Raw genomic sequence first — 20,310 nt, forward strand, 5'->3', positions numbered from 1 at the left:
CATCTGCAAACAGGGACACTTTGGAGTCTATTCGTTCCGTCATGTCGTTCACAAATACCAGAAACAGCACCGGTCCTAGGACTGACCCCTGTGGAATCCCACTCGTCACAAGTGCCCACTCTGACACCTCGCCTTGTACCATGACTCGCTGCTGTCTTCCTGACAGATATTTCCTGATCCATTGTAGTGCCTTTCCTGTAATTCCTGCCTGGTCCTCCATTTTCTGCACTAATCTCTTGTGTGGAAGTGTGTCAAACGCCTTCTTACAGTCCAAGAAAATGGAATCCACCCACCCCTCTCTCTCTTGTCTAACTGCTGTCACCCTGTCATAGAACTCCAGTAGGTTTGTGATACAGGATTTTCCGTCCCTGAAACCGTGTTGGCTGTTGTTGATAAGCTCATTTCTTTCTAGTTGTTCCACCACTCTTCTCCTGATAATCTTCACCATGACTTTGCATGCTATACATGTCAGTGACACTGGTCTATAGTTTAGTGCTTCTTGTCTGTCTCCCTTTTTAAAAATTGGGACTACATTTGCTGTCTTCCATACCTCAGGTAATCTCCCTGTTACGATAGATGTGTTGAATATTGTTGTTAGGGGTACACATAGCGCCTCTGCACCCTCTGTCAGGACCCATGGAAAGATGTTATCCGGCCCTATTGCCTTTGAGGTGTCTAGCTCACTCAGCAGCCTCTTCACTTCTTCCTCGGTTGTATGTATTGTGTCCAACACTTGGTGGTGTACCCCACCTCTCCATCTTTCTGGAGTTCTTTCTGTCCTTCTGTCTTCTCTGTGAACACTTCTTTGAATCTCATTTTGATTGCCTTACATACTTCTCGGTCGTCTCTTGTGATCTCTCCTCCTTCCTTCCTTAGCCTGATTACCTAGTCCTTGACTGTTGTTTTCCTTCTGATGTGGCTGTACAATAGCTTCGGGTCAGATTTGGCTTTCGCTGCTATGTCATTCTCATATTGCTGTTGGGCCTCCCTTCTTATCTGTGCATATTCCTTTCTGGCTCTGTGACTGCTCTCCTTATTCTCCTGGGTCCTTTGCCTTCTGTACTTCTTCCATTCCCTAGCATACTTGGTTTTGGCCTCCCTGGACCTTTGGGTGAACCACGGGCTCTTCCTGGCTTTTTCATTATCCCTGTTACCCTTGGGTACAAACCTCTCCTCAGCTTCCTTGCATATTGTTGTCAAGTATTCCATCATCTCGTTTACTGACTTCCCTGCCAGTTCTCTGTCCCACTGAACCTCGGTCAGGAAGTTCCTCATTCCCATGTAGTCCCCTCCCTGTAGTTTAACTTTATTCATCCGGGTCTTCCTGCTCCCCCCTCCACTTGTAAGTGTACTGTGTATTTGAATATTAAAACCACATGATCGCTGGCCCCAAGGGGTCTTTCATAAGTGATGTCCTCAACATCTGCACTACTCAAGGTGAATATTAGGTCCAGTCTCGCTGGTTCATCCTCTCCTCTCTCTCTGGTAGTGTCCCATACATGTTGGAACATGAGGTTTCCAGTACCACCTCCATCATCTTAGCCCTCCACGTTTCTTGGCCCCCATGTGGCTCCAAGTTCTCCCAGGTGATTTCCTTGTGGTTTAAGTCACCCATGATCAGTAGCTTTGCCCTGCTCGCATGAGCCCTTCTTGCCACTTCAGCCAGAGTGTCAACCATCGCTCTATTACTCTCATCATACTCTTGCCTTGGCCTCATGCTGTTCTGTGGTGGGTTATATATCACTGCAATTGCCACCTTGGGACCTCCATACTGAAGCGTTCATACTATGTAATCCATTGCTTCTCCACTGTCTCCTCTCTCCAGCTCATCAAAATCCCATCAGTTCTTGACCAGCAGTGCCACTCCTCCACCTCCTCTGTTCCTTCTGTCTTTCCTCAGGATCTGATATTCCATTAGAAAGATGGCATTTGTTATCATACCTGTGAGCTTGGTTTCTGTGAGAGCTATGATGTCCGGTGATGCGTCTTTGACTCTTTCATGCCACTCCTCGCACTTATTTGTTATTCCATCAGTGTTGGTGTACCATACCTTCAGTGTCCCCTCCAACACTGTGTTTTGGGGGTCTGTGAGGATGGGGAACCTGGCAGTGTACTGAGGAATTCTATAGCTGAGTGTTGGGTGGGAGCTGTGGGTGTGGATTGTGGTTTGTGTTGGGATAGCATGGGGATGGTTCTGTGTGTGCTTGCTCTTGTTGCTCTGCCCTGCTCTGGTTGTCCTCTGTTGATTCTGTTGTTGTCTCTCTTCCTAGCTGCTTTTGCTTTTGTGTCCTCTCCCTCAGCTGCTGTCGTTCTGTTTGTGTTCTGTCTCGGTCTAGGAACACCCTCTTGTATTCTGCCAAGTCCTTCAACCGTGGTTTCTCTTGGAGGATCCTGTTCCTCACTGTTTCTGTCCTGAAAATCAGCTTGATTTGTCGTTTTCTCCCCTTCAAATACCCCCTATTCTCTGAAAATTTACAATCTCAGACATGTCCTCTTCACTTATTTCTGTGATGATGTTCTCAGTCTCCTTTCTTTCTGCTTGGTGCCTTTCATGAATAAACACTGACTTTGCCCTCTCCTCCTCCCATTGCCTTTCCCTCTGTGACTCTGGTTCCTGTCTGTACATGGCCATTTTCTCCCTTGTTTTTTCCTGTAGTTCTTGGTGGTATGTTCGTGCCACTGCATTTGACCTATTCCCCTCTCCACCTGCACCTATGATGGCAAGGTTTACTGTTTTGAGGAGGATTTTTGCTAATGCTTCAGAGATGATGAAGCTGCCTTTATTTTGTTTGATTGTGTTAGAAACAATGATTAATGATGATTCGAAGCATTTATGTCTCCAGAAATTTGAATCTCTGATTACTAGTCGAGTGTCGTTGAATTTCATGAGGTGATTGGTGGAATTCCAGTGTTGTACACAGGTGTTGTTCAAGTTATCATTCCTACATGCGTTAATGTGTTCATTGAGGCATGTTTCGAGGTTCCTAGCTGTTTCACCTACATATATCTTGGCACAGCCTCCACAAGGTAGTGTAAACTCCTGCACTGACTGGTTCATGGTGGTTAGATTTTGTCCTGGTTAGATCTCTTATGGAAGTGCTGGATGCGATAGCGACTTTAGTGTTAGTATGTGCAAGTACTTTGGAAACGTTCATTGCAACCTGGCTGTTTACAGGAGTTTACACTATACCTTGTAGAGAATGTGACAAGATATATGTAGGTGAAACAGTTAGGAACCTCTAAACATGCCTCAGTGAATGCATTAATGCATGTAGGAATGATATCTTGAACAACGCCTGTGTACAACACCAGAATTCCACCAATCACCTCATGAAATTCAATGATGCCCATGGTTGGTGGTTGGATCTCACATCCAACCACCAACAGAAATATATGTCTAACTTATTTTTCCCAAGTAATAGCTTTTATAACCTTTTACTCATGTGCAAGTTGATTGTTCTACCATATTGTATTACTACTACTATTACAACTTACATTACTACTACTACTACTACTACTACTACTACTACTACTACTACTACTACTACTACTACTACTACTACTACTATTACTACTACTACAACTTATATTATTATTACTACTACTACCACTAGTATTACACCTCACTCTGAGCCTATATATACCCTCTGTAAATAACAAAAAGGCACAATACCGTGACTGGAACGATACACAAATAACCCGCACATAAAAGAGAGAAGCTTACGACGACGTTTCGGTCCGGTATTATATACCATTCTTGTACTACTACTACTACTACTACTACTACTACTACTACTACCACTACTACTACTACTACTACTACTACTACTACTACTACCTATATATAGCCGTCCTGCCCCACTTCTGGTTAGTGTGACTTTGTAAATGGTCCAAGTCGGACCGAAACGTCGTTGTAAGCTTCTCTCTTTTATGTGCGGGTTATTTGTGTATACCCTCTGTGTCCATGTATTGTTTGTAACAACTTGATAAAGCTCCTGGAGAACGAAACGTTGCCACAGTAAAATGTGACATTAGTTGCACTTGTGTCCTTTTATTTTACATTCTATCTTCTACTGCTCTACACCTCTCCTGCCGACAGTATATAAGTCTCCACACTGTTGCTTGTTCTTCACATTGTTTCAGATTATGAAACAGAATTCTTCTCCGGCTGAGGGACTGACAACCTCAAATCTACATCTTCAAGGACCCCAATAGAAATAAGTCACTCTGTCTGACTTTTTTGGGTTATCCTAGGTTCTCTACACATATGATGCTATGTATGATAATTTATGTAACTGTATTTGTGTATACCTGAATAAACTTACTTACTTTCTTACTTACTTACTATGGACTGATTACATAGTCTTCACATCTCTACTGCTCCTGCCTACTTTCTGTACTCGACTGAAGAAGCCAACTGTGTAGGCGAAATGAAGATGCCTAAATGCTGCCTGTGTCTTATTTACCCCCCTATTCAAATTTTCCTGGAGTGCTCTAATGTCCTCATTAGATTGAATTAGAGAACTATTTTGGTGTCATCAGCAAGCTTGCTTATGTCGCTATTTATTCTCTCATCAATGTCGTTTATATAAATTGTAAGCAACAAAGGGCCCAACACTGACCCCTATGGAACACCACTCTGATTTCTCTCAATAAATGCAAACTCTTTGCTGCCTATCTGTCAACTATGCCTCTACCCAGGAAAAATTTCTCCTCCTATTGTGTGTGCCTTAATTTTCCTCAATAGCCTCTAATGTGGAGCTCTATAAAAAGCCTTACTGAAGTCCATATACACAATATCATATTCATTACCATGATCTATCTCCTCAAATACCTTAGTGAAAAAGTTAGTAAGCTCGTAAGGCAGGAACATCCCTTTGTAAAACCGTTCTGAGATTCATTAATCAATTTATGCCTTTGAAGATGCCTACGAATTGCCTCGGCAATTATTGATTCCATAAATTTTCCCACTAATCTAATAAGGGAACATAAATAAGGTAATGAAAATGTCATATCGAGAGAAGACTCGTAGCAATGGATTCAAGCTGGACAAATGTAGAGTTAGGAATGATATAGGGAAGTTCTGGTTTAGTGCAAGAGTTGTGAGTGGAACAAACTTACAAGTAGCATAATTGAAGTGAAAACTTAAAATAGCTTTAATATAGGTGGAGGCATAGTCAACAGGTTACTGATACAGTGAACGGATTGCTGGTGACATAGTCAACAGGTTATTGGTGATACAGTGAACGGGTTGTTGGTGACATAGTTAGCAGGTTACTGGTGATACAGTGAACGGGTTGCTGGTGACATAGTTAGCAGGTTACTGGTGATACAGTGAACGGGTTGCTGGTGACATAGTTAGCAGGTTACTGGTGATACAGTGAACGGGTTGCTGGTGACATAGTTAGCAGGTTACTGGTGATACAGTGAACGGGTTGCTGGTGACAGTCAATAGGTTACTGGTGATACAGTGAACGGGTTGCTGGTGATATAGTCAACAGTTCACCGGTGATACAGTGAACGGGTTGCTGGTGACATAGTCAGCAGGTTACTGGTGATACAGTGAACGGGTTGCTGGTGTTATAGTCAACAGTTCACCGGTGATACAGTGAACGGGTTGCTGGTGACATAGTCAACAGTTCACCGGTGATACAGTGAACGGGTTGCTGGTGACATAGTCAATAGGTTACTGGTGATACTGTGAACGGGTTGCTGGTGACATAGTCAGCAGGTTACTGGTGATACAGTGAACGGGTTGCTGGTGATATAGTCAACAGGTTACTGGTGATACAGTGAACGGGTTGCTGGCGACATAGTCAACAGTTCACCGGTGATACAGTGAACGGGTTGCTGGTGACACAGTGAACGGGTTGCTGGTGACATAGTCAGCAGGTTACTGGTGACATAGTCAGCAGGTTACTGGTGACATAGTCAACAGGTTACCGGTGATACAGTGAACGGGTTGCTGGTGACATAGTCAGCAGGTTACCGGTGATACAGTGAACGGGTTGCTGGTGACATAGTCAACAGGTTACCGGTGATACAGTGAACGGGTTACTGGTGACATAGTCAACAGGTTACCGGTGATACAGTGAACGGGTTGCTGGTGACATAGTCAGCAGGTTACTGGTGATACAGTGAACGGGTTGCTGGTGACATAGTCAGCAGGTTACTGGTGATACAGTGAATGGGTTGCTGGTGACATAGTCAGCAGATTACTGGTGACATAGTCAGCAAGTTACTGGTGATACAGTGAACGGGTTGCTGGTGACATAGTCAGCAGGTTACTGGTGATACAGTGAATGGGTTGCTGGTGACATAGTCAGCAGATTACTGGTGACATAGTCAGCAAGTTACTGGTGATACAGTGAACGGGTTGCTTGTGACATAGTCAACAAGTTACTGGTGATACAGTGAACGGGTTGCTGGTGACATAGTCAGCAGGTTACTGGTGATACAGTGAACGAGTTGCTGGTGACATAGTCAGCAGGTTACTGGTGATACAGTGAACGGGTTGCTGGTGACATAGTCAGCAGGTTACTGGTGATACAGTGAACGGGTTGCTGGTGACATAGTCAGCAGGTTACTGGTGATACAGTGAACGGGTTGCTGGTGACATAGTCAGCAGGTTACTGGTGATACAGTGAAAGGGTTGCTGGTGACATAATCAACAGGTTACTGGTGACATAGTCAACAGGTTACTGGTGACATAGTCAACAGGTTACTGGTGACATAGTCAACAGGTTACTGGTGACATTGTCACCAGGTTGCTGGTGACAATCAACGGGTTGCTGGTGGCATAGATTTAGATTTAGATTTTGCCACCGAAGTGGCTAGTTTATTGTGCACCCCATATCCATCCTGTGGACGGTAGCGCAAGAGCATGTGGATACACAAAAGGCCTAGGAACTAGGCCCCAAAGGGTTAACAGGAATACATATGGATTTATATCTACATATCTATAGTTCACTTATCTGTTACAAGCAAATTTAGGAAATTTGCTTAGTATGTCTGGTATCTTATTTTCATTAATAAGATATCTTGACATGTCACATAGGTTATTATACTCTCTGTCTCTGTATTCATCAATAAGTGGACAATTAAGCACATTGTGTTCAAGACAGTGACCATATGCCTGATCACATAATTTGCATTTAGTTTGATCATCATCTGTGTGTCTCCCAAACTGCCAGAAGTACTTGTAACCAAGCCTAAGCCTGGCCACTACAACATCAGTCAGTCTGTTCACATTGCACGTTGCTCCATAAACATACTTATCTACGTTCCTGTTATAGTGGGTTATAGATCTACTCAGGCTTCTATCTGCATTCCTATAACAATCATTTTCATTATTTACTTCTCTACTAATATTATTCCTAATGCTAGACACAGTTATACCAAAGTTATATTCTACATTCTCCTTCTGGGTACTCTTCTTGGCTAACATATCAACTTTATCATGAAGGAGTAATCCAATGTGTGATGGGATCCATAGCAATTGCACATTAATTCCTTTTTCCCTAATTTTTGAGTATCTATACCTGGCTTCTCCAATGAACATGTTGTGTGACATAGAAGTGGGGACAAACGAAGAAGACATGGAGAGGAGTATCTTTTGTCGGAGAAACAATGCCAGGGCTTAACCCAGGAATGGGGGGTTAAGTTTAATATCTTTATTATATACCCCATACCCATCCTGTGGGCGTCGACGGTAAAAGATGAGGACAGCACAGGCGAGGGTAGCACAGCAGTAGGTAGCGCTGATGATGGCAGACAGGCGCTGGGAGCTCGGGAGGGTATTTCAGCAAGCAGTGGAATGTTGATCCGGAATCTCATTGTGGATTCATGGTTGAGGATCCGTTCTTGAGTCTTCTGAAGGCTTCTTTGGTTAGGTGCTATAGGTCTGAAAGGATGTTGTTTTCGTTGATGTGTATTTAAATGAAATCAAGTACTTAGTAGTTGAGATGATGTACGGAGGGCCGCAGGTGAATTTTACTGTACCGTTGTATAATCTTGTGTATAGTTCCTTAGAGTATATGGTGCTACAATTTGAGGGTGTGGTGTAGAATGAGAGGTTTTTCCATTCAAGTCCGGGGACGTGATCGTCAGCTTTTTTTGTTCTCTAGGCTAGGAAATTCTTTTTCATTCCTTTTTCTATTGGGGAACGGTTAACAAAGGCTTCAGCGGCTTCGGTGACAGAGGTGGCAGCTTGAGTTTCTGGGACTGAGGTGCCAGTAACAGGAGGCAGAAGTGGCATTTTGTATTCCTGAGACTGAAGGGCTAGTGGTGAGTGTAGAAATGGAAGGGGCGGTAGCGGGTTTGGTTGCTTCATCGGTGCCGATATGTGCAGATGATTCCGGTGGTGGTTGATGATATGGAGCGTTCTTGTAGAGTCCACTTCAGGGAACTTTATTTCTGGGAGGTTGTTAAACTTGAAGATATCGGTGGCGGCTCATTAAATGCTTGGGGCGTTCTATAGGTAAGCAAACACGAGACAGATGAGAATTTTTGGGAGATGTGTTCCTGAAAGTTAAATGATGGGTCCATGATAGTGAAGGTGGGAAAGGTTGGTTGTAGGGCTGCTTGTAGTACCTTCTGAGTGTCAGCCTGTAGGCATATGTAGGCATATGACTGCAGCATATGATGGTCCACTGTGAAATGAAGTTTCTTCTGGGAGTCGGTGAGTTTTTTTTTTATGGATAATCTTCTTGCACATGGGGCATCTAGCAGCAAGGGTTGGGTGGTCACCTTTGCAGGTGAAGCACCTAGGTGAATTTGTCTTGGTGAATTCAGTACGAGTGCGGCCGTCAACAACCCAGATTGAGCAAAACTTTTTGTTCTTGAGATAGCAGTGTTTGGTGGAGTGTGATCATAGCATGCCCAGGTGATACGATGGTAGTGTTCAGGCTTGATGTTGCGAGACTTAGAGAGGTGCGTAGTCAGTCGCTGATAGCACTAGAAGCCTTAGATGTGTCCGTAAATCTTAGTTTTTAGCATTGAGAAAGCAGTACGGATTTTGGTTATTTCTTCTCTCTTACTCCAGGTGTTCTGTTCTTCAATAGTAGCTACCAGCGAAGAGGAGGGCCAGGAGCTGAGACTCGACCCCTGCAAATCACATATAGGTGAGTACATGAAGGCGAGTACCTACACCCTAACACTAGCTTCACCTCTCCCAGTTTACACTGCTTTCACTCTGGATCAACACACTTACTATTCAGCGGTGGCAAACTTCAGGTAGATGACAAGAATATCTAATAGTGTTTCAGAGTATATTAGATGGTTACAGAGTACCAAGTATCCCAGTTCATCAGAGGTTTGATGTTGTTAATGGTACTCCATTATATAGTGTTGTAGTATTTCGTGTTTGTATCACATTTGCTGTCCTAGACCTCATATCAACTCTCTCATTCTCGGGTACTTCCTCGTAACTTGGAAGTTCTTCAAAGAGAACCTTGCTTAATCCCAGTATCTTGTGTGTACCTACTATCAGATAATGTCTACCGTGCAATGACTCACCATAATTGTTTTGTAAAGGGTACGCAACTCGATAGAATAAATGGAAGAACCGCTGGTAGTTTATAACCTTCCTCATTCCCATATTTCTTCACAACAGCGCACTCGGTGCCTTCAGAATTATCAACAGCCTGGCTGATCAATAGCCGCGCCGCTGTTAAAGGACGAATGGTCGAATTTCCACCATTTTCTGCACTGAATGACCCACATGGTTTTAGCGCTCTCCAGGCAGTGTGTATATTACCTGGAGGGTGCTCCGGGGGTCAACGCCCCCGAAAGAAAATATACATCTGATATTGCCAGTACACTCCATATTTCTTCATACCAACTACCGTAGGAAGCGGCGGCACTGAGAAAATATTTATTTAAGGCTCATTTGTAAATTAAATTTTAACAGTGATTGTATAGAAATTAATTATAGAGATACAGTGGTAATGGTAAGTATAGTAAGTATCCGTTTGAGCTTCTGCTTTAGATAATGCAGAAGGTCGGCGCCTGACTGACATATCATAATCACAGTTGCCTCCTCTGGAAGGTTTAAAACACTACACACGTTTCTACATCTACACAGATGATTCACTCTCGTAATTTTCTTCTTAACATGTATTCCCTCTGACTCTTGAGGGTTTAAGTACAGCATGTTCCCTGTCCAACTTGTAAGTTTAAGATGGTAGTGCGATTAGTGTTTGTGCGATCCTGCCTTCCTACATACATTCCACCTTACACTATGGATCACTACATACATGGGAATCCCGCCCACAGTAATGAAGAAAAATATAGGTGCAGAGCAAGCTTTTATTGAGACAACGTGTTGCTTAGTGTAAAGCTTGTCCTTGAAAGAGAGTGCCTTGATGCTAGTAAGGGGCTCATGATTTGAGGAGTTAGAGCTGCCGTCTCCATATGGGTTTAGTACTTCCCCTTAAATAAATGTTAATTCATAAACAGTCATTATCATAATTTATATTGACTTTATGTTTTGTGAAATGAAAATTGGTGGCCCGGAGGGAGACAGGAGCTCTAGTGGAGAGACAAGTGTAGACAAGGGTATGCAAAACCCAAAGCTACAAACTAGCAATACCACTGGAGATTGTAAACAAGGGGATTCCCCAAGGAATAGTGAAGATAAAATACCAGAAAATAATGGTGAAGGCACCATTGTTAGTACAAGTACTGAAGATAGTAAAGAGATAGAAAAAATACGCACCAGTAGGGAATGTAGTGCAAGAAAGGTACATCCTGGAACCTTTGTTCAGAGGACATCTACAAGACCTTCTTCACGGTTACTACAACTAACCCATCCCTTTGGGTAGGACCTACTTCCACTGGGGAATCCCGCCTACCAGTGACTATGCCCTCGTCTGCTACATGTCCTTATCCACTGACGCCTATATAAACGCCAGTCTCCTTGCCTTTGCTTCAGAATCTCTACCACCACGATGCTGTGAACACTAACTCCAAGGCTGAGGGACTGATTACCTCATCTTTCGTATATAGTTCTACTGTTTTCTAATTATGTCCTAGAATCTGTATTGATAAAACCACTGGATGGCGAAACGTCTACAATAAAGATAACAAGATGTTGCACATGTGTCTTTACTTTCATTTCATCAGTAGAGAATATAGTCACGAAAAACCAAGGCAAACAGAAATCAGACCTATGCAGATTCTATGCATTAGGTATCTACAGGCATGGTATATCTGGAAAAACAGATGAGACGTGCAACTTTGACCACCTCAAAAAATGCCGACAACAGGAAAATGCAACCTTCCTTCCTGTAAGCTTTTCCACCTTGAAATGTGTCACTCTTCAGTTCAGGAAAGACAATATTATAACTTATATTGTCAGGCACACCACATAAAGAGGACAAGAAGATACAGAACATCCAGACCGTGGGAAAACATAGGTAGCCACAACCACTACACAGGGAGAGGATTTTTAGCGCCAGGAAGGAAATAAAGCTAGCAGGAAATTACAGAAATCGCACACTAACTCCGATCATTTCTGGAGCGGAATCACAGTCAATGGCCTCAACTCCAAAACAACTGATATTAGTGCCAGGATAAAAAAGATCACACCCCCATATCACCAATACGACGACATTCATTTTTGCAAATATACAGGGCAACGAGCATCAAAATGCCTTTCATTCGTGGACTGGTTACAGAGTCAAGCGCAATGGTCATGGTTTTTACAGAGACCCACATAATCACTTCTGACAGTGAAATATGGATCCCGGGTTACAACCTATGCAGATGCGGCAGAGTGAACAGGCAAAAAGGGGGGATGGGGTTGGCCTGTACGTCACAGAGTCACTGATGCTCGGAACTACTAAACGCCTCAAATGATGTAGTTGAAGTTTAGGCAGTAAGGATCAAGAACCAAACCCTGGTTATTGTGGTTGTATACAAGCCTCCGGATGCAACTTCCCAACAATTCCAGGAACAGCTTTTGAAAATAGACCACTGTCTGGAAAATCTTCCAGCTCCTGCCCCAAACATCTTGCTTTTATGGGGATTTCAACCTAAGGCACCTAAAACGGAGGAATATAGCAAATAATGCTATAGCAGAGATTACCCCAGGAGGCAGCTCAGATGAAAATTCGCACACACATGAGCTTTTAAATCTCTGCACCAAATTCACCTTAAACCAGCAAATAATAGAGCCAACAAGATTGGAGAATGCACTGGACCTCATCTTCACTAACAATGATGATCTGATACGAAATATTACCATATCAAAAGCAATATACTCAGATCACAACATAATAGAAGTTCAGACATGTATGCGCAGGACCCCAGACCAACTAAATGTGATCAGTCATGAGGGAGCCTCCTCCAAATTCAACTTCAATAACAAAAACATAAGGTGGGACCAAGTCAACCAGGTCCTCAGTGATATAAACTGGGAAGATATCCTAGGCAACAAGGATCCAAACATATGTCTAGAACAAATTAACTTTGTGGTATTCGAGGTATGCTCAAGGCATATTCCTTTAAGGAAAAGGAAGAGAAAATGTAAACTAGAAAGAGTAAAGTGCTCCCTATACAGGCGAAGGCAAAGAATAACAGAGCGACTAAAAGAGGGCAATATATCTGTAATACGAAGGGAGGCACTGGTCAGAGAAATAGCAAACATCGAACTTCAGCTAAAGGAATCTTACAGGAGTCAGGAAACTCGGGAAGAACTAAAAGCCATAAATCTAAGTCGAGCTAAATCTAAGTCGAGAACAACATCCAGTATTGGGCCCATACTTAGACGAGATGGGTCCTACGCAGATGACAGCAAGGAAATGAGTGAGCTACTCAAGTCCCAGTATGACTCGGTCTTTAGCAAGCCGCTAACCAGACTGAGAGTCGAAGACCTAAATGAAATTTTTATGAGCTACGCACAGAATTTTGTAGACTCAAACCTATCTGATACTAACCTGATGCCAAATGACTTCGAAAAGGCGATAAATGACATGCCCATGCACTCTGCCCCAGGCCCAGACTCATGGAACTCTGTGTTCATCAAGAACTGCAAGAAGCCCCTATCATGTGCTTTTAATATTCTATGGAGAGGGAGCATGGACACATGGGTCGTTCCACAGCTACTAAAAACAACAGCCATAGCCCCACTCCACAAAGGGGGCAGTAAAGCAATAACAAAGAACTACAGACCAATAGTACTAACATCCCATATAAAAATCTTTGAAAGGGTTCTAAGAAGTAAGATCGCAACTCATCTAGATACCCATTAGTTACACAACCCAGGGCAACATGGGTTTAGAGAAGGTAGCTCCAGCCTTTCCCAACTACTGGACCAGTATGACAAGGTCCTGGATGCTCAAGAAGACACACAAAATGCAAATGTAGTATACACAGACTTTGCAAATGCCTTTAACAAGTGTGACCCTGGCGCAATAGCTCACAAAATGTGAGATGAAGGAATAACGGGAAAAGTTGGTAGATGGATCTATAATTTCCTAACAAACAGAACACAATTGTAGTAATAAACAGTAAAGTCTGATGCCGCTACTGTGAAAAGCTCTGTTCCACAAGGCACAGTACTCGCTCCCATCCTGTTCCTCATCCTCATATATGACATAGACAGGAATGTAAGCCACAGCAATGTGTCTTCCTTTGTAGGTGACACCCGAATTTGCATGTCGATGTCCTCCATTGAAGACACTGCTAGACTCCTAGCGGACATCAACCAAATCTTTAAATGGGCCGCAGAGTACAATATGAAGTTCAATGATTAGAAATTTAAATTACTCCTATATGAAAAACGTGAGGAAATTAAAACTATATCGGAGTATAAAACAAATTCCAACCACACAATAGAGCGAAAAACCTAATGTAAAAGACCTGGGAGTGATAATGTCAGAGGATCTCACTTTCGAAGACCGCAACATTGTATCAATCGCATCTGCTAGAAAAATGACAGGATGGATAATAAGAACCTTCAAAACTAGGGATGCCAAGCCCATGATGACACTCTTCAGATAGCTTGTTCTATCTAGGCTGGAATATTGCTGCACACTAACAGCACCTTTCAAGGCAGGTGAAATTGCTGACCAAGAAAATATACAGAGAACCCGGTGGCCCGGTGGTCTGGTGGCTAAAACTCCCGCTTCACACACGGAGGGCCCGGGTTCGATTCCCGGCGGGTGGAAATTCCGACACGTTTCCTTACACCTATTGTCCTGTTCACCTAGCAGCAAATAGGTACCTGGGTGTTAGTCGACTGGTGTGGGTCGCATCCTGGGGGACAAGATTAAGGACCCCAATGGAAATAAGTTAGACAGTCCTCGATGACGCACTGACTTTCTTGGGTTATCCTGGGTGGCTAACCCTCCGGGGTTAAAAATCCGAACGAAATCTTATCTTATCTTAACCTTCACAGCATACATAACTGCGATAAAACACCTCAGTTACTGGAAATGCTTGAAGTTCCTCAACCTGTACTCCCCAGAATGCAGGCGGGAGAGATACATGATTATATACACTTGGAAAGTTCTAGAGGAATTAGCACCAAAATTGCACACGAAAGTCACCCCCTATGAAAGTAAAAGGCTCGGCAGATAATGCAACATCCCCCCAGTGAAAAGCAGGGGTGCCACTAGCACGTTAAGAGACAACTCTGTAAGTGTTAGGGGCCCAAGACTGTTAAACTGCCTCCCAGCATGCGTAAGGGGGATTACCAATATACCCCTGACTGTCTTTAAAAAGCTCTGGACAGGCATCTGAAGTCAATACCTGACCAACCGGGCTGTGGTTTGTACGTCGGGTTGCGTGCGGCCAGTAGTAACAGCCTGGTTGATCAGGCCCTGATCCACCATGAGGCCTGGTCACAGATCGGGCCGCGGGGGCGTGGACCCCCGAAACCCTCTCCAGGTATACTCCAGGTATGTAGAGCTTTATCAGGTCATACCTGGAGTATACCTAGAGAGGGTTTCGGGGGTCAACGCCTCCGCGACCCGGTCTGTGATCAGGCCTCATGGTGAATCAGTGTCTGATCATCCAGGCTGTTACTGTTGGCCGCACATTAACCGATGAACGAACCACAGCCCGGCTGATTAGGTACTGAGTTTAGGTGCCTGTCTAGTGCCTTCTTGAAGACAGCCAGGGGTCTATTGGTAATCTCCCTTATGTATGCTGGGAGGCAGTTGAACAGTCTTGGGTCCCTGACACTTACTGTGTTGTCTACTATCGTGCTAGTGGCGCCCCTTGTTTTCATTGGGGGGGGGGTTGCATCGCCTGCCGAGTCTTTTTCTTTACAGGGAGTGATTTTGGTGTGTAAATTTGGTAGTAATTCCTTAAGGATTTTCCAAGTGTATCTCTCCTGCCTGCGTTCCTGGGAGTACAGCTCAAGGAACTTCAGCCAGTCTCAGTAATTTAGGAGTTTAATCGTACTTACGTGTGCCGTGAAGGTTCTCTGTACATTTTCTAGGTCAGCAATTTCACCTGCCTGGAAAGGCACTGTTAGCGTGCAGCAATATTCCAGCCTAGATAGAACATAGCTTTAAGAAGAGGTATGATAAAGCTTATTCAGCAGGAAGAGTGACCTAGTAGCGACTAGTGAAGAGGCAGGGCCGGGAGCTGTGAATCGACCCCTGCAGCCACAACTAGGTGAGTACGGAGTTCCACAAGTCCGGTCCTGGGGCAGAGTGCATGGACATGTCATTTATCGCCCTTTCGAAGTCATGTGGTGTTAGGATAATATCAGATAAGTTTGAATCACCATAAAAAAATAATTTAAGTCTTCGACTTTTAGTCTTGTTAGCAATTCGCTAAAAACTGAGTCATACTGAGACTTGAGTAACTCACTCATTTCCTTACTGTCATCAGTGTAGGACCCATCTCGTCTAAGTAGGGGCCCAATAATAGATGTTGTTCTCGACTTAGATTTGACATAAGAAAAGAAATATTTTGAGTTTCTTTCAGTTTCATTTACGGCTTTTAGTTCATCCCGCATTTCTTGTCTCCTGCAAGATTCCTTTAGCTGAAGTTCGATGTTTGCTATTTCTCTGACCAGTGACTCCCTTCATATTACTATTACAGATATATTGCCCTCTTTTAGCCGCTCTGTTATTCTTCGCCTTTGCCTGTATAGGGAGCTCCTCTCTCTTTCTAGTTTACATCTTCTCTTCTTTTTCCTTAAAACCTTGAGCATACCTCTAGTGCCACAGATCATTTTTTTTTCTTGACATAGGTTTGGATCCGTGTTTCTTAGGGTATCCTTGATAGGATTAGGATAGCCTCGGGTTCATCACCTGACGAAGCTCTGCGGAGAGCGCACCTCTCTGGAGGTTGCTTTGATGCTGGTGAAGCGCTCTTAGTCCAAGAAATTGAAGCCATTCTTTACTCTATGGGAACAGGCCTGACTGTCTCCCATTCCCATGCGCGGTATGACCCATACCGGTTTAGCACCACCATGTAAATATAATAATAATAATAATAATAATAATAATAATAATAATAATAATAATAATAATAATAATAATAATAATAATAGCCTGGTGTCTAAAGCTCCCTCTTCACACATGGAGGGCCCGGGTTCGATTCCCGGAGGGTATAAGCATTTCGACGCGTTTCCTTACACCTGTTGTACTGTTCACCTAGCAGCAAATAGGTACCTGGGTGTTAGTCGACTGGTGTGGGTAGCATCCTGGGGGACAAGATTGAGGACCACAATCCGAACGGAATCTTATCTTATCTTATCTTACACATAGCGAGAGATTGTGATTATAAAGCACTGGCGTGAGTCAGTTTAATATATTATGCATCTTAATCCCATCCTGTGGGTTGTAGTCAAAAGATTACAGAGGCACATACAGGTTCTGATAGCTAAACAAGTCACAGTGGTAATGAACTGTTTACATGTTTATATCTGGTCACAATCGAAATGAATTATTTATAGAGGCGTAAATTAGGTCACACACACACACACACACACACACACATACACACACACACACACACACACACACACAAATACACACACATACACACACATACACACACACACACACACACACATACACACACACACACACACACACACACACATACACACACACACATACACACACACACACACACACACACACACACACACACACACACACACACACACACACACACACATACACACATACACACACACACACACACATACACACACACACACACACACATACACACACACACACACACACATACACACACACACACACACACACACACACATACACACACACACACACACATACACACACACACACACGAAAGTTATTACATAGCGGGAACGCTTCACTCTGGAGGTCCCAAGGTGGTAATAGCAGTGATGTATAACCCACCGCAGAACAGCAGGAGGCCAAGGCAAGAGTACGACGAGAGCAATAGAGCGACGATTGACACACTGGCTAGAGTGGCTAGAAGAGCTCATGCATGCAGGGCAAAGCTCCTGATCATGGGTGACTTTAACCACAAGGAGATCGATTGGGAGAACTTGGACCCACATGGGGGCCAAGATACATGGAGGGCTAAGATGATGGAGGTGGTACTGGAAAACTTCATGTACTAACACGTAAGGGACACTACAAGAGAGAGAGAAGAGGATGAACCAGCAAGGCTGGACTTAGTATTCACCTTGAGTAGTGCAGATATCGAGGACATCACATATGAAAGACCCCTTGGGGCCAGTGACCATGTGGTTTTAAGCTTCGAATACACAGTAGAGCTACAAGTGGAGGGAGAGGCAGGAAGGCCAGGACGAATGAAGCCAAACTACAAGAAAGGGGACTACATAGGAATGAGGAACTTCCTGAATGGGGTTCAGTGGGACAGAGAACTGGCAGGGAAGCCAGTTAATGAGATGATGGAATATGTAGCAACAAAATGCAAGGAGGCTGAGGAGAGGTTTGTACCCAAGGGTAACAGGAATAATGAAAAAGCTAGGATGAGCCCATGGTTTACCCAAAGGTGCAGGGAGGCAAAAACTAAGTGTGCTAGGGAATGGAAGAAATATAGAAGGCAAAGGACTCAGGAGAATAAGGAGAGCAGTCGTAGAGCCAGAAACGAATATGCACAGATAAGAAGGGAGGCCCAAAGACAATATGAAAATGACATAGCAGCGAAAGCCAGATCTGACCCGAAACTGTTGTACAGCCACATCAGGAGGAAAACAACAGTCAAGGACCAGGTAATCAGGAGGAGACAACAAGAAATGACCGTGAAGTATGTGAAGAACTCAACAAGAGATTCAAAGAAGTGTTCACAGAGGAGACAGAAGGGGCTCCAGAAAGACGGAGAGGTGGGGCACACCACCATGTGCTGGACACAGTGCACACAACCGAGGAAGAAGTGAAGAGGCTTCTGAGTGAGCTAGATACCTCAAAGGCAATGGGGCCAGATAACATCTCCCCATGGGTCCTGAGAGAGGGAGCAGAGGCACTATGTGTACCCCTAACAACAATATTCAATACATCTATCGAAACAGGGAGATTGCCTGAGGCATGGAAGACAGCAAATGTAGTCCCAATCTTTAAAAAAGGAGACAGACATGAAGCATTAAACTACAGACCAGTGTCACTTACATGTATAGTATGCAAAATCATGGAGAAGATTATCAGGAGAAGAGTGGTGGAACACCTAGAAAGGAATGATCTCATCAACAGCAGCCAACATGGTTTCAGGGACGGGAAATCCTGTGTCACAAACCTACTGGAGTTCTATGACATGGTGACAGCAGTAAGACAAGAGAGAGAGGGGTGGGTGGATTGCATTTTCTTGGACTGCAAGAAGGCGTTTGACACAGTTCCACACAAGAGATTGGTGCAAAAACTGGAGGACCAAGCAGGGATAACAGGGAAGGCACTACAATGGATCAGGGAATACTTGACAGGAAGACAGCAGCGAGTCATGGAACGTGGCGAGGTGTCAGAGTGGGCACCTGTGACCAGCGGGGTCCCACAGGGGTCAGTCCTAGGACCAGTGCTGTTTTTGGTATTTGTGAACGACATGACGGAAGGAATAGACTCTGAGGTGTCCCTGTTTGCAGATGACGTGAAGTTGATGAGAAGAATTCACTCGATCGAAGACCAGGCAGAACTACAAAGGGATCTGGACAGGCTGCAGACCTGGTCCAGCAATTGGCTCCTGGAGTTCAATCCCACCAAGTGCAAAGTCATGAAGATTGGGGAAGGGCAAAGAAGACCGCAGACGGAGTACAGTCTAGGGGGCCAGAGACTACAAACCTCACTCAAGGAAAAAGATCTTGGGGTGAGTATAACACCAGGCACATCTCCTGAAGCACACATCAACCAAATAACTGCTGCAGCATATGGGCGCCTAGCAAACCTCAGAACAGCATTCCGACATCTTAATAAGGAATCATTCAGGACCCTGTACACCGTGTACGTTAGGCCCATATTGGAGTATGCGGCACCAGTTTGGAACCCACACCTAGCCAAGCACGTAAAGAAACTAGAGAAAGTGCAAAGGTTTGCAACAAGACTAGTCCCAGAGCTAAGAGGCATGTCCTACGAGGAGAGGTTAAGGGAAATCAACCTGACGACACTGGAGGACAGGAGAGATAGGGGGGACATGATAACGACATACAAAATACTGAAAGGAATTGACAAGGTGGACAAAGACAGGATGTTCCAGAGATTGGACACAGTAACAAGGGGACACAGTTGGAAGCTGAAGACACAGATGAATCACAGGGATGTTAGGAAGTATTTCTTCAGCCACAGAGTAGTCAGTAAGTGGAATAGTTTGGGAAGTGATGTAGTGGAGGCAGGATCCATACATAGCTTTAAGCAGAGGTATGATAAAGCTCACGGCTCAGGGAGAGTGACCTAGTAGCGATCAGTGAAGAGGCGGGGCCAGGAGCTCGGACTCGACCCCCGCAACCTCAACTAGGTGAGTACAACTAGGTGAGTACACACACACACACACACACACATACACACACACACACACACACACACACACACACACACACACACACACACACAGACACACACACACACACACACACACACACACACACACACACACACACACACACACATACACACACACACACACACACACACATACACACACACACACACACACACATACACACACACACACACACACACACACACACACACACACACATACACACACACACACACACATACACATACACACACACACACACACACACACACACACACACACACACACACACACACACACACACACACACACACACACACTGTCGCCCAGCGACAGTATGAAAACGACATAGCATCGAAA

This window comes from Cherax quadricarinatus, chromosome 22 (genome assembly GCF_038502225.1).
Source record: "Cherax quadricarinatus isolate ZL_2023a chromosome 22, ASM3850222v1, whole genome shotgun sequence".
Classification (NCBI taxonomy): Eukaryota; Metazoa; Arthropoda; class Malacostraca; order Decapoda; family Parastacidae; genus Cherax; species Cherax quadricarinatus.